This window comes from Capsicum annuum, chromosome 10 (genome assembly GCF_002878395.1).
Source record: "Capsicum annuum cultivar UCD-10X-F1 chromosome 10, UCD10Xv1.1, whole genome shotgun sequence".
Lineage (NCBI taxonomy): Eukaryota > Viridiplantae > Streptophyta > Magnoliopsida > Solanales > Solanaceae > Capsicum > Capsicum annuum.
The window spans coordinates 163,421,278-163,438,248 of NC_061120.1; positions in this window are offsets into that span (position 1 = coordinate 163,421,278).

Sequence of the window (16,971 nt, forward strand, 5' to 3'; positions counted from 1 at the left end):
TGAGCTCCACTCATAACCTATGATCACTTTCAATGTAGAAGACTCCACTTTCAACCATGTTTACTTATAACACAGGGCTCCAATAATATCAACCCATACTTTTATTTTTAACGCATAGAGCTTCAATTTTTAACCCATATCAACTTTTAATCATGGTAAGTAGCAGTGATATATGAAGATCGTGTGAAGAAGGAACATCAAGATTATTTTGCCAGAAAATCAAGCCAAAAAGGAGAGATTTGATAGTTTTTTTGCCCTGATTTTCTTACCAAAATTAAGCTTTACTTTTTCTTGAAGGAAAATAAAAGTAATACCATAATTACTTTTAATTTTCCTAAAAGAAAAATATAAAACTTTTCCATATTTGGATAACCTCTTTCTTGGAGGAAAGATTTTGGACATCTATAAATAGAAGACCCCCTTCTCATACCATAACACAAGAGCATCCACAATATAGTCTTTTAAGAGTTTTGGTTAGGGGAGATTTTCTCTCTCATTAGTTTTTTTAAATATTAGGCTTTATAATATGTAGGCCAATTGACCAAAATAACTCATTTATATTATATTTTACCTTTTAAGATAAAATCTTTTTTAACATATAATTTGTACTAATAGAATCCTAAAATATAAAATTAATTTTAAACTTGCCTGCACATTTAAACAATGACATGTTAGTAAGATGAATAACCAGAGAAGGTCTCTAAATGCTATAGTGTGAAACAATGAGTTCTATATATGAATACGAAATTAATAAATGACAAAAAAACAAAAGAAGTAGGAAACATATAAAGCTAGAAAAGTTTTGACAAAATTGAGGAAGAAGATCTGGAATGATTCATTGTTAATTATTGATTATGTACCGTTCATACATAATCTTTAAAGATATTAACTAAAAGAAATTAAAAAAAGATGATGATAATAAATAAAACAAGATACTTGAATCAAATCAAAATCGAAATAAGAATAAGAAGAAAATCTAAAAAGAGAAGAAGTGCGGTATTTTTTTTTTTTAAATTTAGTTTGATCAAAATATAAAGAAGAAGAAGTTATAGTTGTATCATAAGTAAAATGATAACTTATATAAGAAAATTTGTAAAAAAAAAAATGGTGTTATAGTTATATTAGAAGTCATTAGTTTTTAAAATATATAAATGAAAATTTCCGAAAATAAAAACTAATAAAAGTTATAATAATGGAAATTTTTTGTTTCCAGAAAGACAAGGAGCAAACTATATTTTTTTTTTAAAAGTTTATCAAAGTCAATTTTAAACCTAAACAAAATAAGACACACCAAAAGTAATATTGATAGTGTAAAACACTATTTTTTTTTAATTCTTCTATTTTAGAAATTTTTTCTAATTAATTCTTTTTAGGTATGAGATTCTTTTTTTTTTCCTATATTATAAATATTTGAATAATAGTTTAATGATAATTATTTGAAAGAAATAGTAAAAAAATAATTTTGTCTATTGAGCAATATTTTAATGAAGGGCAAAAAGTTCAAATCCTTTTCTAACGGGCTTTACACTTCTAATATATTATACATTATAGATATAGATTATAAATACATATTGGCCTTCTCTATATGGCAGAGCTACACTTGGGATAGGGGTTCATCTGAACCCCCTTTGACAAAAAATTATACTATATATACATGGTTAAAATTATTTATTATCTATATAGAGTAGATGTCGAACTCCTTCGGTTAGTTCGCACATTCACTCGTGAATTCCCTTGGTGAAAATTCTACCTCCGCCGCTATATATATATATATATATTGTATACTAGTATATATAACACCTATTTATTTGAGTTACATTAAGCTAGTGTACATAAAATGTATATAATTGTGTGTATCACATATTTTGAGTTAAAATTGGTATCCATTATCATGTCCAATCAATGAAAATCTATTAAAAAATATGGGATACAGTTTGATAGATATCATTTAATAATAGAGATATAAGGAGATGGAACGAAAGAGAAGGAAAAATGAAGATACTTAAGGAGATGGAATGAAAGAGAGGGAAAAATAGAGAGGAGAGGAAAAAGTGGAGAGATTTAAGGAGATGACTGTGAATGTCATTTCTTTTAGGATTAATTTGCTAAGTATCATATTTGGTTAAAAATATGTAAATTATATCAAAGAACTGTATCTACAAGTTAATATCAATAAGTTTATGGAGCAATTACAGAAAATAGCCTTTGTTTGGAGTGCACTTAGCCTAATTTTTAAAATTATAATTCATATCATCTCTTTCCTTTTTTTCTTCTTTTGTTTTCTTTTTTCATTTTTTCTTTATAATTTCTTTTTTTTTCTTTCTCTTCTCTCTCTGGCCTCTATTCTTCTTTTATTTTTTGATTTTTTTGTTTTTCATTTTCTCTCCCCCTCTCTCTCCCCCCCTCTTTCTCTTTTTTCTATCTTTGGTGTAACAACTGAATCCTTTGTTATTAAGAAATACCTTGATATTAGTATGCAACATGGATATTATCGAAATTTCATTAACAAACTTATGTGGGACCACGTGTGTTAGAAATTCAAACTTAAAGAAGTTAGGTTGGGCTGATGGTCATCCTGCTATAGCGGTGCATATTTTGTTGTAGGGACATAACGCAGACCAGAACATCCACTTAAGTGAATTTTATTTCTATTCTCCACTGGAGTTGAAATAAATGACATGGGAGACTCCAAAAATTCTTAAGATTGGCTCCCATATCTTGGAACTATGGAGAAAAGGAGAAAGGGGTACAGATGGGTGCAAACCCATGAATTTGTAAGGATTAGCATGTTCACGATATTGGCAAGGTTAGATTTCATATTCATTCATTATTCATGTAACTGTTTGACATTCAGGTAAGCTAAGGTTAATTATAGTATGGACCCAAGTTAGAGAGCATGATTTTAACATAGATGGATATGAGATTTCATGTAAAGGCCTTCGAGTATGGAGTTTGGATGACTAAAATTTGTTATGGTTCAGGTTGCATACAATTATGGATTGTTTATATATATATATATATTGGCATATTATTCTATATTTATGCCTTGATATGCATAGTTCTCTGTCATAGAATCATAATATAGATAGTGATAAATATGAATTATCGGTTATTAGTTAAACCTTGAGGAATGAAATAATACCATGTAAAGTGGTGGTAGTGGAGGAGGGGAGAGGATTGAACTTTCCAAATATCTAAGGTGGTAATTCCTATTTTCTTTTATAAATAGAACATTGGGGTGAGTGACATGATTAAGGCTCTAAATGGTAGTGTGTTGATGATATTGTAGTTTAATCTAATTCTGTTATATGTGCACTTTGTAGTGTGGTTTGTTAGTGCATGTTGTTTGGTGTCGTCAATACGAATGATTTTATGTTGCTATATGATTTTGACCTACTTTATTGTTAAATTTGATGTTTTCAATATTTGGAACACTTCCATTGTTAAATGTGTAAAAAAGTTAGTAGACACTTGTGTTTGGAATTAGTACATAGACGGAATTTGTCCCTGTAGGTCATGTGTACGAGGGTCAGGTGAGTTTGACGATTTCATGAGTGAATTTGAAATTATATTCATATGCTTGATATATTTGGGGTTTTTGTACGGTATGGTTACTTGCCATATATTTTGAAATTTTGTGATTAGAGTCATGATTTTGCTGTCTTGGATATTGTTAGAGTCAGGTTGTTGACTCGATTATGTTTGACCTGGTTTATTGTCTTTTGACTTGTCCTCACTTAGCTTGGCCGAACTTGATTGGTGATTATATTTTAACTTGTTGATCTAATATCTTAAACTGCTTATTTGATACTTGTTGTTCTAAGTATATGTTGGTTGAGTATATATTAACTTATGGTAACATATTTCATTTGGGCCTTGACTACTTACCATTTGCCTAGTAATTCTTATAGTGGGTTGACTTGCTATATTGCCTCAGGAGGAAATGACCAAGGAGGTTAAGGTAATTAAAGAGTTTTGTGTCAACAGGACATAGATAAGAATGAGAGTAAGTTAGGGAAAAACTCCAAGCTTCTGTTCAGGAAATTAGGTGGACTGTGCACATGTCTTCTCCAGGTATGCTAGATTACTCATTAGGTCCTGAACTTATGTCTAAGGATTCACTTTTTGTAGCTATCTTTATAATTTATGTTAACCCTTGGTGTAAGGCTAAAATTAGTGGTCCAGGTTGGTAGAGTTGTAGGAGGATGAACGGTGTCTCAAAGTTCATATCTGAAAGCTAGTAAGAGGGTCGAAGGGAACAACTGGAGGTTGGGAAATGAGTTAAAATAATGTATGTTTTTTATGAATATTTATGTTATATTTGTGTAATCTAATTTGGGTCAACCGATGAGGCTTATGAGTACGTGTGGTTTGTACTGATACTACTTTTACTATACCCCTTTTGGGGTATAGTCTTTTACAGGGATTAGTGTTGGTTTCTTAGTTGTTGTGGTAGTGATTCTTCAATAACTCCCACTTCTCTCACCCAGGGTGAAAGTTATTTCCAGTGATTATTTCTTTAGTAGCTCTTGTACTCGTTTAGACTAAATCCTACGAGAGTTATAATTCTATACTATTTTACAAGGACTTTCTGTAATAAGATTATTTCATTATTTAATTAAAGACTTCCACTTGATTTCTTAAAGGGATAGTAAGGGTTTATCCTATCTAGGTGGGTTAAAATAGGTGCCCACATGATCCGATACTTGGATTGTGATAATTTTGATCAGAGTGTAGGTTATCAATCTCATAGTACAAGAGAAAATATCAAGTAGAGTCTTGTATATTGGTGTGTTGATGCCCACATCTAATCTTCAAGAAGCTATGAGGCCTTTTAATTAATGATTCCACTTCTTTATTTCCTCTGATACAGTTGTATGGTTGATATATAAGTTGAGTCCAATTGGTATCTCTTGATTTCAATTGGTATCTCAACCAGGCAAGTTCACTCGACTCCACTTAGAGGATACAAGCAATACAAATTAGAATCGAAAAGGTTTCAATTGGTGTCTAGTTGTAAGGGCAATGTACGGTATACTAGATGACCCACTCAGGGTCATCATGAGCGTAACTAGAAGTTTTTAATGAGGCATGAACAAATGATAATTGATTTGTTTTTCCTTGATTTCATAAGTTGTGATTGTAGTTTTTTGATTCGTGTAAATATATGCTATGTAAATGTTATGAGTTGCCATGTGTTGTGTGGTGTTAGGTTAAACTTTAACTATAATTGTATTGCTGGTTGATAGTAATATAAAGGTTTAGATAGGTGGTTAAGGCTAAGAGAGTTGGGAACTCATGTGAAATCATACCTGATTGAATAATTGTGCAAAGGTGAAATTATACGGGGTCTGGCTCATAGTTGTTGCTGAAAAATTGGAATCTATGGTAAGTCTAATCAAATGCATAAAATTTATGTGGTTGTTTTGTTGTTGACAAGTCTAAGATTTATCGTCCCTAAAAATTACAGTTTGAAGCCGCAATAGCGGGGATGGTCTAAAAAGGAACTTTGTTTGTAATTATGTGTTCTTGAAACTTTATGTGTAATAAAGTTGTGTTAGAGGTCTGTTATAAAGAGACCGAACTCAGTTTTAGCCAATTATTAAGGCATAAATGTATCCATAATAGCACTGCTAGTAAGAAGGGGGTTCGAAAAGAAAATATGTTGAATGTGACAAAAATTTGTCCGTCCACTGTCTGTGCCACAATAAAGACATGAGCGAGACAGTGGCAGTACCCTCTTTTCTCCTATTTTTGACCCTTGTATTTAGCTTGTTTATTTTAACATTTTGAGTACGGAGCATTGTCTGAATATGAGAGTCACATAAATTCCATATAAGTAGGTTACATTATTAATACAAGAAGGAAAAATTAGAATTCATGTGCAGAAAAAGTAAATAAATGAATGTATAATGTCTATTACATACCCCAAATGGGGGTAAACCAATCACCATCATAAAATATGAGGGGAGGGAAAAAACCTAGCTGGGTGCCCTATCAGTTGCGGGCTGGGGTAGAGTTATCTCCTTTTGCATCACTCAAGAAAAGAAATTCCCTCAAACCTTTTGCACCAATTGGGGAAGCTCCTAGTTGAGTTCCACACACCTGAATATGACCTTCATGTTCTTTCACATTCAGGCAAGCAAGTAATTCTGGGAGCACCTCTTCTTCCTCTCTTAATCGAGCTTTTTATGAAGCACTAAAATTTCCTAACCATTTGAAGGGGATGGGACTGGGAGGGATGGCCATAAACATCATCATCCTCGTCCAACTTATGGGCCTCCTTTGCTGCTCTGCTACTCTCTGCTCATCTGTCTTCCTCTTCTTCCTCTTCTGGGATGAAGGCACTCTTACCAAGGAAAGGTAAAAAGAATTTCCATCATTGCCACCATCACATTGGGCTCCTCTGGTACCCCAGCCTGACTGTACAATTATGATACCAAACCCAGGAAGAAGAGGCCCTTCTTAGTGACATGATAGATGAAATACCCAAGAATGTGACCTTGTAAAATTTTTGGTTGGATGGAAATGATCATGATATGTGTGTTGTGTTGTATCATTGTTGTGTGTTATTTCAAATTTTTTTAAAGACTTCTTAGATGTATATTGGGGTGTTAAATTGTATCCATACTCACCTATCCATGTGGTAAAGAATTAAAACACATAGATTTGGACCCTTGAAGAAGACAACAACTTCTTTGATGTTTCTAGAGTGGATACGATTGGGGGTAGTTGATTCATACCCTAGGTCACAACTCGTACCCACCATGACCTCCCTTTCGTATCCTAGACAATATGTTAGGTTGATATAATATCCTACATATGACAAGGTTATCCCTTGGTGGTAACCATGCTTACAAGTTGTAAACTACTCAACCATATAGAGGGAAACCTAACCTAGAGGTGGACTGTTTTGGTCATGAGTTGAGCTCACGAATTAGGGGCTGATTCATACCCCTTGGTTATGAATCAATGGTCCCTTTTCATACCCACAACTGTGAGGTTGGACTAGGGTAAGCCTTGGGTATGATTTAGGGTACCACTCGTACCCTAGGTTACGATTGCTAAGTGAACTGTGTGGGGGAGTCATACCCCTGCATGTGTGTGTTTTCCAGGTTTCAAACAAGGACATTTTGGTCATTTACCTTTCCTAAAACCCGAAGTCCTTGACCTATATAAGTCTTGGTAGCTTTCCAAGTCTTCATTTTCAAGACTTAAACATCCTAAACACTCTAAAGGCTCTTGGAAACAAGATTGGAGGCTAGGGTTAGAAGGTGTTCATCTTGTAGCAACAAATAAGAGTGAAGATTATTGGTGATTCAAGTTATTTAAGGTATTTATGTCTTCCCCTCTTTAAATAACTCTAGACCCATGTATTTCACACTTCAATTAGTAAGTGTACATGGTGGTTTTGAATCAAAAGAAAAGGGTTTCGACACCTAACAATGAATGATGATGATTATTGAGTATATTTGTTTGATACATGTATTTGATGGTAGATTGGATATGTGGGTTCTTTTTGTATGTTGTTTAACATGAAGGTCTTGAGTAACCCTAGTCTTGATGATTTCTACCATGAAAATGACCTTGTCATAAGTATGCATAAAAGGTTTTTGTGAAAACGTCTAAGAGAGTTGTCTAGTCAATTGTTGATGATGTGTTGAACTAGGGCAATGGCCCAATGAGTACAAATGTTTGATAAATGTTTTGATAATAGTATTATGAGCCATGATATGTGTAATTAATGATCTTGTTGAGCTAGTGGATAGTAAGACGGTGAAGTCCCTTAATATAATATGAAGATGAACTTGAATGGTGTAATGAACTAAAGTGTGGCATGAGAATGCTATTGAAATGTGAATGTCTTGTCAAGGTCTTGAGGACCATAAAATGAATTGTGTGATGAATTGAATGAAGGTTTTGGCTAATTGAAATGGTAGATCACTGAAGGCTCCCATGATGACCATGAGGTCTTGTATAGTGTTGAAATTAGAGAAATAACTAAAGTCCCTAAATGGTGTATTGAATGTGTGTAGATGCATAGACAAAAGGGTAAAGTCCCAAATGTCAAAAAATAATGGTTATTATAGCTTGAGGGTAAAGTCCCTTGTCCATGATATTGGTTGGAGTTAATGTCCCTCGCCCGATGAAAATACAAGGTAAAGTCCGTTGCTTAAAAAGAGCTCTTAAGGTCAAAGCACCTCGCCTCATGAAGAGGCTTGTGGTGAATTCCACCTAAGGCATGTGGTTAAGTCCACTTATGGCTTGTGGTATAGTCCACCTATGGCTTGTGGTAAAGTCCACCTTTGTGTATGGGTAAAGTCCCTTGTTTTAATGGCCTAAGTGTTTAGTTAAGGTCCCTTGTTGAGTAATGGTATGTGTGGATAAAGTCCTTAGTTTATTGAACATGTGCACATGGGGAAAGTACCTGGTCTAATGATAATGTGAATATGGCCAAATTCCTTGGTGTATTAAGCATGATGAATCTATAAGCGTGGGAGGCAGTAGACCTCTATTTTACATCTAATGAATGAATATTTGAGAATATTTATGAACCTTGATGTCTTTGTTGATATATGGTATAGCCTTCGGTTTTGTTTAGAGGTCTTGTGAAAAACTGTAAACTTGGGCATAAATATTATTATTATTATTATGAATCTAATGTCGACTTATGATATTAATTATGTTATGAGAGGTGGAGTTCCTTTGAATCCTACGGTTTGATGAGATATTTGGAATGGGTTATCGGGGCGACCTCTAGTTCATTTGAGCTTGAGTTGTGCATACGGCATGGCCTGGGGTTTTGGATGTGTCAAGTTGGTATCTAAGCCTAGGTTCATGGTTGACAGCACCCAAGCACACACGCAAGTATACGTGGTTTACCAAGTAGTAATGTGGCCTTCAAGAAGCCAAGTATTGATCCCACAGGGACTTGATCTAACATCGATTCAATTCTAGTTTAACTTCTAAGATTAATTTGATGCAAAGGTAACCAAAAAGAATTTGGAATATTGTAAATTAAAGTAAAGTAACAAACGCGTAAAGAAAAGTCTTGAAACAATCAATGAAGTGAAGCATAGGGTTAAAGCACTTCGATCAATCATACTATGTTATTGAACTTCATTCGTTAACTTGCTTATCTTGGTTGTTGTTTCGTAGGGTTAATTGTATGATCATGGTCTCTCTACCTCTAACCGCTTACCTAATTTGGACATTACAACAACATCATTGAGCAGGGATATAATAATTCAATTAAGTTCTTTAAGCTATCATCCTACGTTCGAATCAAGCAAGGCATCTAAGTACATTCCTATCCTAGACGCTAATTTGGATTCCTTATTTTATATAAGAATACAAACCCTACTTTATTTATTCCTATGTTCTGTCTCTCTATTACTTCTCCCAAGATGAAAAGGTAGTCTATCGATATATTTTTTGGGTGATCAGTCCATCAAATAACTAAATCAAGAATAAAGAAACAACCAAATATGATAAGCAAATTTAAACAAAATTTATCCAAAATAATAGCACTCATGTTCTTGGCTTTAACCTCGAAAAGAGGGAGTTTATACGATAATATTCATAATCATGATCCAAATAATTAAATATATATTATGAATGATTAACAACTAAAGAAATAATTAAAAACCTAATTAATAGTAGCAACAACCTCCACTTTTGTCTCCAAATATGCCCAAAACCGTGTCCAAGAAATTGTCCAAGATTCGTCCTCAAAGTGTGTATATATAAATACACTTATCCTAATCCTTGTAGGATTAAAATAATTCATTTAATCCAAGATATTCCCATATTGCTTAAAACATGTGCAATGTAAAAATATTTATATTAGAATAGTACCTAACCATGTAGGACAATATATGACGTGAAATTTTCTTCTTGTGGTGTATTAACATACCAACGCGGTGTGATTCTCAGTGTGTAGGGAAAATCAATGAGATGTATTGGTCATAGCATTTCTGTACTGGTGCTTCGCGTTGCTATCACTTTGGCTCACTGCAATTAGCCTCCAAAATTTTAGTTAAGTGTTGAACGTTCTGCCTTTTTTCCATGCCTTTTGTAGTGTATTTTCAGTGAATTTCAAGCCTTTTTATCATCAACATATTACCTTATTCATCTCACAAAGCTTCCTAAATTATTACACACCACAAATTAGAGATCATAACAACACAATATCCTCAACGACGGATCAAAACACAAGCTAAAATTAGTCTAGTTCCCATGATCTTCAACTTTATGTTCTGACTCTTGACCTAATCAAATTGAACTTTGTACATTAAAAAAAAGTTTTTACACTCATAATTTAATATTTAAAACATTTATAACACATTAAATACATTAGAATCAAGGGAAACCAACTAGACACGCACACCTAGCTCAAACTAGTAAAACTAGTTTTCTCGATGAAACTTTAAATGACTCACTTAAGTAGCAACTTATTTGAGAACACTTTGAACTATTGTAATCACGCACTTAGACACTTATATGCTTATTTATATCATATTAACACGTAAATCACTCAATTTATCCTCAAAATAAGGCGAAATAATCTAGAATAATAACAATAGAATGCATAAATACACCCAACATCAATGGTCAGTTGGGTGTTCATAATACCGTGTCAAGTAGAGTCTATTTTATGGGTATGAAGCATGCTAAACTTATAAAATAAAATATATGAGACATTTTAGGAAATTTTTCCCTTTCTTGCAATTCAATCTCAAGCTATTAAGTCTAAGGTCTTGGATTTACTCTGATTTCGTTTACTATCTTTCAGATCATGCCTCAAAGGAGATTTGAGACTTAGACAGACACTTCTGAGGGTCCTATGGATAAATCACATCCAACTTCTGGAGTTCAGACCCAAGCTAAGACTGCAATATCTGGACATCCTCGTGGGGTTCTACCCACCAATACTGATTATACGAGTGCTATTCCTCTTCAAAGTGATGCTACTAATGCAGAGTTTTGTTGCTCTATCAATCTCTTAACATAATTGGTATCTTTTTAAGTGGATCATGGTGACCCAAATACTATTTCTTCTGTGGCCATAAGAATTAGCCAATTTATGAGTTTGAGCCCTCTTATGTTCTCTGATTCCAAGGTTGAGGAAGATCCTCAAGGCTTTGTTGATGAAATGGAGAAAACCGGATCATGCATGCTGCAAAAATTGAGGGTATTGAGATTTCTTCCTAGAAATTGAAAGATGTAGCATACCAGTGGTACGGAGGGTGGGAGTTATTTAGGAGTATTAATGCTAGTCCGGCTTCTTGGGTGGATTTCTCCAAGGCCTTTCTTGATCGCTTCTTTCTTTAAGAGTTGAGGGAGGCAAAGATAGAAGAGTTCATAACCTTGAAGCAAGGGAGAATGTTTATTCAAAAGTATGCCTTAAGGTTCTGTCAACTATCAAGGTATGCTCTCGAGATGGTTAAGGGCTAGAATATGCAAGTTTGTCTCAGGGTTGTCCCATGAGTTAGTTTTTAAAAGAAAGGTGGCCTTGTTGATTGAGGACATGGACATTTCTAGATTGGTTGTATATAAACAACAAATAGAAGATGAGAAAAAGAAGCAAGTTGAGCTTATTAAGAAACAAGGAAAGAAGTTTAGGCTTTTCGAGAGTAGTGGTGGAAATAGTGGTAAGTTACTATGAAAGAAGTGGGGGAGTTTGGGTTCATTCTTCTTGGCTAGTATTCGCTGTCTTTACCTGAGGTTCTCGGGTGGTCATCGATCTTAGTTTGGTGGTAGGTCCCGAGCACAAGGTGCCCAATTTTAGACTAGTAGTGCCTATTCAGCTCTACTCCACCCTCCTTGCTGATTCTGCAATCAGAGTCATCATGGTGAGTATGAGAATATGAGAGGCAGATGCTTTCATTATGGTTATCTTAGGCACATGTAGCATGAGTGCCTTATTTTAGCAGCTTCTTGGGCCAATAGGGCCTCTATTTCTACTCCCTCTAATCCCGCACCAAACGATGCTATGTGTTTTTTGGATTTTAACCAAGGACCTTCTGGTCATTTACATTCATTAAAACCCTAAGTGCTTGACCTACATAAGTCTTGGTAGCCTCCTAAGTCTTTATTTGCAAGACTTAAACATCCTAAATACTCTGAAGACTCTTGGAAATAAGATTGGAGGCTAGGGTTTGAAGGTGTTCATCTTGTGGCAAGAAATAAGAGTGAAGATTGTTGGTGATTCAAGTTGTTTAAGGCATGTATCTCTTCCCTTCTTTAAATAACTTTAGACCCATGTATTTCACACTTTAATAGTAAGTGTACATAGTGGTTTTGAATCAAATAAAAAGGGCTTTGACACCTAACAATGAATGATGATGATTCTTGAGTATATTTGTGTTGATATATGTATTTGATGGTAGATTGCATATGTGGGTGCTTATTGTATGTTTTTTAACATGAGGGTCTTGATTAACCCTAGTATTGATGATTTCTACCATGAAAATGACCTTGTCAGAAGTATACACAAAAGGTTTTTGTAAAAATGTCTAAGTGAATTGTGTATTCAATTGTTGATGATGTGTTGAACTAGGGAAATGGACCAATGAGTACAAATGTTGGATAAATCTTTTGATAAGAGTATTGTGAGCCATGATATGTGTAATTGATAATCTTTTTGAGCTAGTGTCTAATAAGAGGGTGAAATCCCTAAATATAATATGAAGATGAACTTGAATGTTGGAATGTACTAAAGTGTGGCATGAGAATGCTATTGATATGTGAATGTCTTGAGGACCATAAAATAAATTCTGTGATGAATTGAATGAATGTATTGGATCATTGAAATAGTTTAGTAATGAAGGCCCCCATGATGACCATGAGGTCTTGTATAGTATTGAAATTGGCAAAATAACTAAAGTCCCTAAATGTTGTATCGAATGTGTGTTGATGCATAGACAAGAGGGTAAAGTCACAAATATCAACAAATGATGGTTGTGATAGATTGAGAGTAAAGTCCCTTGCCCATGATATGGCTTGGAGTTAAAGTACCTTACCCGATGAAAATTCTAGGTAAAGTCCATTGCTTAAAAAGAGCTCTTGAGGTCAAAGCACCTCACCTCATGAAGAGGCTGTGGTGAAGTCCACCTAAGGCTTGTGGTAAAGTCCACTTATGGATTGTGGTAAAGTTCACCTATGGCTTGTGGTAAAGTTCACCTATGTGTATGGGTAAAGTTCCTTGTGTGAATTGCCGAAGTGTTTTGGTAAGGTCCCTTGTTGAGTGATGGTGTGTGTGGATAAAGTCCTTAGTATATTAAACATATGTACATGGGGAAGTCCCTGGTCTAATGGTAATGTGAATGTGGCTAAAGTTCTTGGTGTATTAATAATGATGAATTTATAAGCGTGGGAGGTGGTAAACCTCTACTTTACGTCTAATGAAAAATTGTTTAAGAATATTGATGAACCTTGATGTCTTGGTTTATATCTGGTATATGTTTATGTTTGGATAAGTGTATGAATGTGAAGAATGTGATATATTGATTTGTTGTTGATTGATGATGTTATCTTATCACTTATCCTTGAGTTACATGCTAGAGTTCCAACTGCTAGAGTTCCAACTGCTAATCGACTTTAGATGCTACGTTCCCATATGATGTCAGTGTTCGAGCATCTTCTTCTTTTCCTGTGCAGTGATTAGATGATCAAATGGTTCGTACATTGAATTAAAGGAGTAACATTCCTTACATCCGGAAGACCTTAATCTCTTAGTCCTTATTTAGGCTTAGTCTCTTTAAGACTTGGTTTGGCTATAGTCGGGGGCATTTCCCGACACATACATTTATTGACTTTGGTTTTGTATAGAGGTATTGTGAACAATTGTGAACTTTTGCATAGTTATTATTTTTATTATTATGAATCTAGTGTTCACTTATGATATCAATTCCGCTATGAGAGGTGGAGTTCCTTTGACTCCTATGGTTTGATGAGATGTTTGAAATAGGTTATCAGGGCAACCTCCGATTCATGTGAGCTTGAGGTGGCCATACGACATGGCCGGGGTTCGGGTCGTGTTAGTAGAAGTCCTTACACTCCATCATGATCTAGGCACACACATTCATCTTGATGCTCCAAATAGCACAGGCCACCACCAGACCCAAGGTAAGTCACATCGATAGTGTTGTTTGATAGATAAATCCTCTGGGTTACCAGGTTCATCCATCTCCTCGCATTAGCTAAAAAGTAAGCACTAATAATTCCCTCCGTGGAAGGCTAGTAAATTTGCTCTCTAAACTTCTCTAAAACTAGAGCCTCCCATAGCAGTTTCATGTTCATCTCCTAGGCCATGGACATGAACTCAGAATTGGAGATGTGGGGTACCTCAAGAACCTCATTGAGAGTGCGAGATTTGATCAAAACATCCACTCATCGGATGAGGATGGTAGGGTCGGAAGAATCCCAAAGCAAGATAGAGAGTATGGTATATAATCTTTTACTCACCTCGAGACTCTATCAGGGGAGCGGGAGCTACCAACTGTGGGCCGCAATTGAACTCTTGTAGTCGGTAGAATTCTAGTATCCTATCCTTCACCGTCCTCATGTCAAAGCCCTGCACAAAGAAAATCCCCATTATCGGTACTCACGATATCGTTCCACACTAGCTTCGTCAGAAAATCTTTCATAGGTGAGGCCGTTTACTTGATTATCGACCATTGTAGATGTTTAACCTGTGGATTTCAACAAAGAAACTTGTCAGAAATCATCAAGTGTGTCATAATCCAAACTAATTGATTGCACGGTCACCTATGCTATACTAGGTATATAAGAGAACCCTTATTACCTAACTAAAAATATGCGGAAGGTCTCTATTTTTAAGAAAAGACTGAATTAAATATAACAAAGTAAATTAAATACCAATATATAAACTTTTTCAAAAATTTCTTACAATTATACTTCACAACCCTAAGACTTGGTCATACATGTACAAGAGCTACCTATTATATAACAAATTAACAATAAAATAAATAAGATAAAGACTCTAACATCTGCTAGGAAAAAAGTGCAAGGGTCTGTACAAACACACATATTGGTAGGCATCATCGGCCAACTGGTGTTACTTCACATAATCATAAAATAGAATCAAAGAAAAAAATTATGACATCTTAAATAGAGTATAATTCAACTAAGGATGTAATATCATTATAATAATTTTCTTATATAAGTTACAGTTTCCTAACTCTAATAACGAGATTATATTCACCTCTAGCATTAATGCACAATATCCACAACAATCCATCATTATTACTCCTTTATTTGCATTATCTCTTTCATTACCCACATCTACAGGTTCAACCCAATAATCATACAGAGCTCACATTAAACTCTCAGGCTAACAATCAAACTGTCTTATAATATTAAAGAATAATAACTGTCCATTCAGATAAGCCATGTTTACAACAAGCATAAATGAAGCAAGTCGACCAATATATAGCAAGTAAGCATAGAGTTTTACTTTCCAAGTAAATTTCACACAATAAATATAAAGGATACAACTAAGTAGTGAATACAAGTCAATTCACATTTCAGTAAAACACACAGGAGAACTCAACTCTCATTAGCAAACCTTATAGATACTCTTGGAGAAGGATTATTTCAACTATTGAAACTTCTAAATCATTTCTTTGGAATTATTCATGGGATTCGTCACTTTGGATCACTTCATTATCAATTCTTATATTATTATTATTATTGTTATTATTACCATGTTGGCGCGTGGCACCCAATCCAATCACATCTCTCAATAATACCGAAATTAACGTTGGCCACATTACTTAAAAAATCAATAAGATACCACCATCTAAATTTAATGTAGACGACATTGCTTGAGAAATCAATAAGGTAGCAATACTACAATTTAACATCGGCTGCATTGCTGAAGGAAATAATAAGGCAACTATTCTAAAATTTAACATCGACCACATTGCTTGAGAAATTAATAAGGTAGCAATACCAAAATTTAATATTAGCCACATTGCCACTAACAATATTTCCACTTTTTAGTTTTTAATAAATATTTATATTCACTTTTCAACCTGTATCAACATATATCACAATCCTTCTTTACTCAAAACATTTTTTTCTATACCATTATCATTTTGGATTAAGATCTTTTATTTATCATCATTTTTATCCTTTCACGATCATTATTTCAACAATTCATATTGATCATCCACAGGACATTAATGACATCAATTCAAGGGATTATCATTATCAAACAAGCCTCTCATAGGCTTAATTCTATATATCATCATAATCATCAATTTAACCTCTCATGGACATCTAATAGATAAAGTATGTTTATCGATACCAAAATAAGAATGTCATAAATAAATCACAATTTAACACTTAAGCATACAAGTCACCATTGGAGACTTCAATACTCATTAATTATTAAATTATCACTGTCTCCTCAAATACTACAACTTGGGTTCTAACATCACCACCTACAACTAACATATTCAAGCATATTATTATCTTTACCTCTTTTCAGATAATACAGTTCTCACAATAATTCAAGTTATCTATCCCTTAGATATTACCATGCTCATCAGTATTCCGCCCTAACATAATTCTCCTCATCACATTATTGCACAATACATACAACTTAATACCTTTGTAACTCAACTAGATTTATCACTAAAATAACTTAATGACATCACTCTTGCACACTTTATATACAATTAATTATCTTCTGGGAACATAACACATAGTATCATAGAAGTAACACATAATCAATCAAGAAGATAGTTTTTAGGATTAAAGAAAGTTAAAATATTTTTCTCCACCTCAACTCCATAACCACAGGCCTAGACATGCTTTCTCTCATCAGTTCTACATTATGAAAATATGAAGTAACATAACTTTCTACTCATAAAACCTAGCCTACCTGGAAGCCAAGCTTTTGGTTGAAGCAAACTGTAACATGCATGCTCTTTCCTTTCC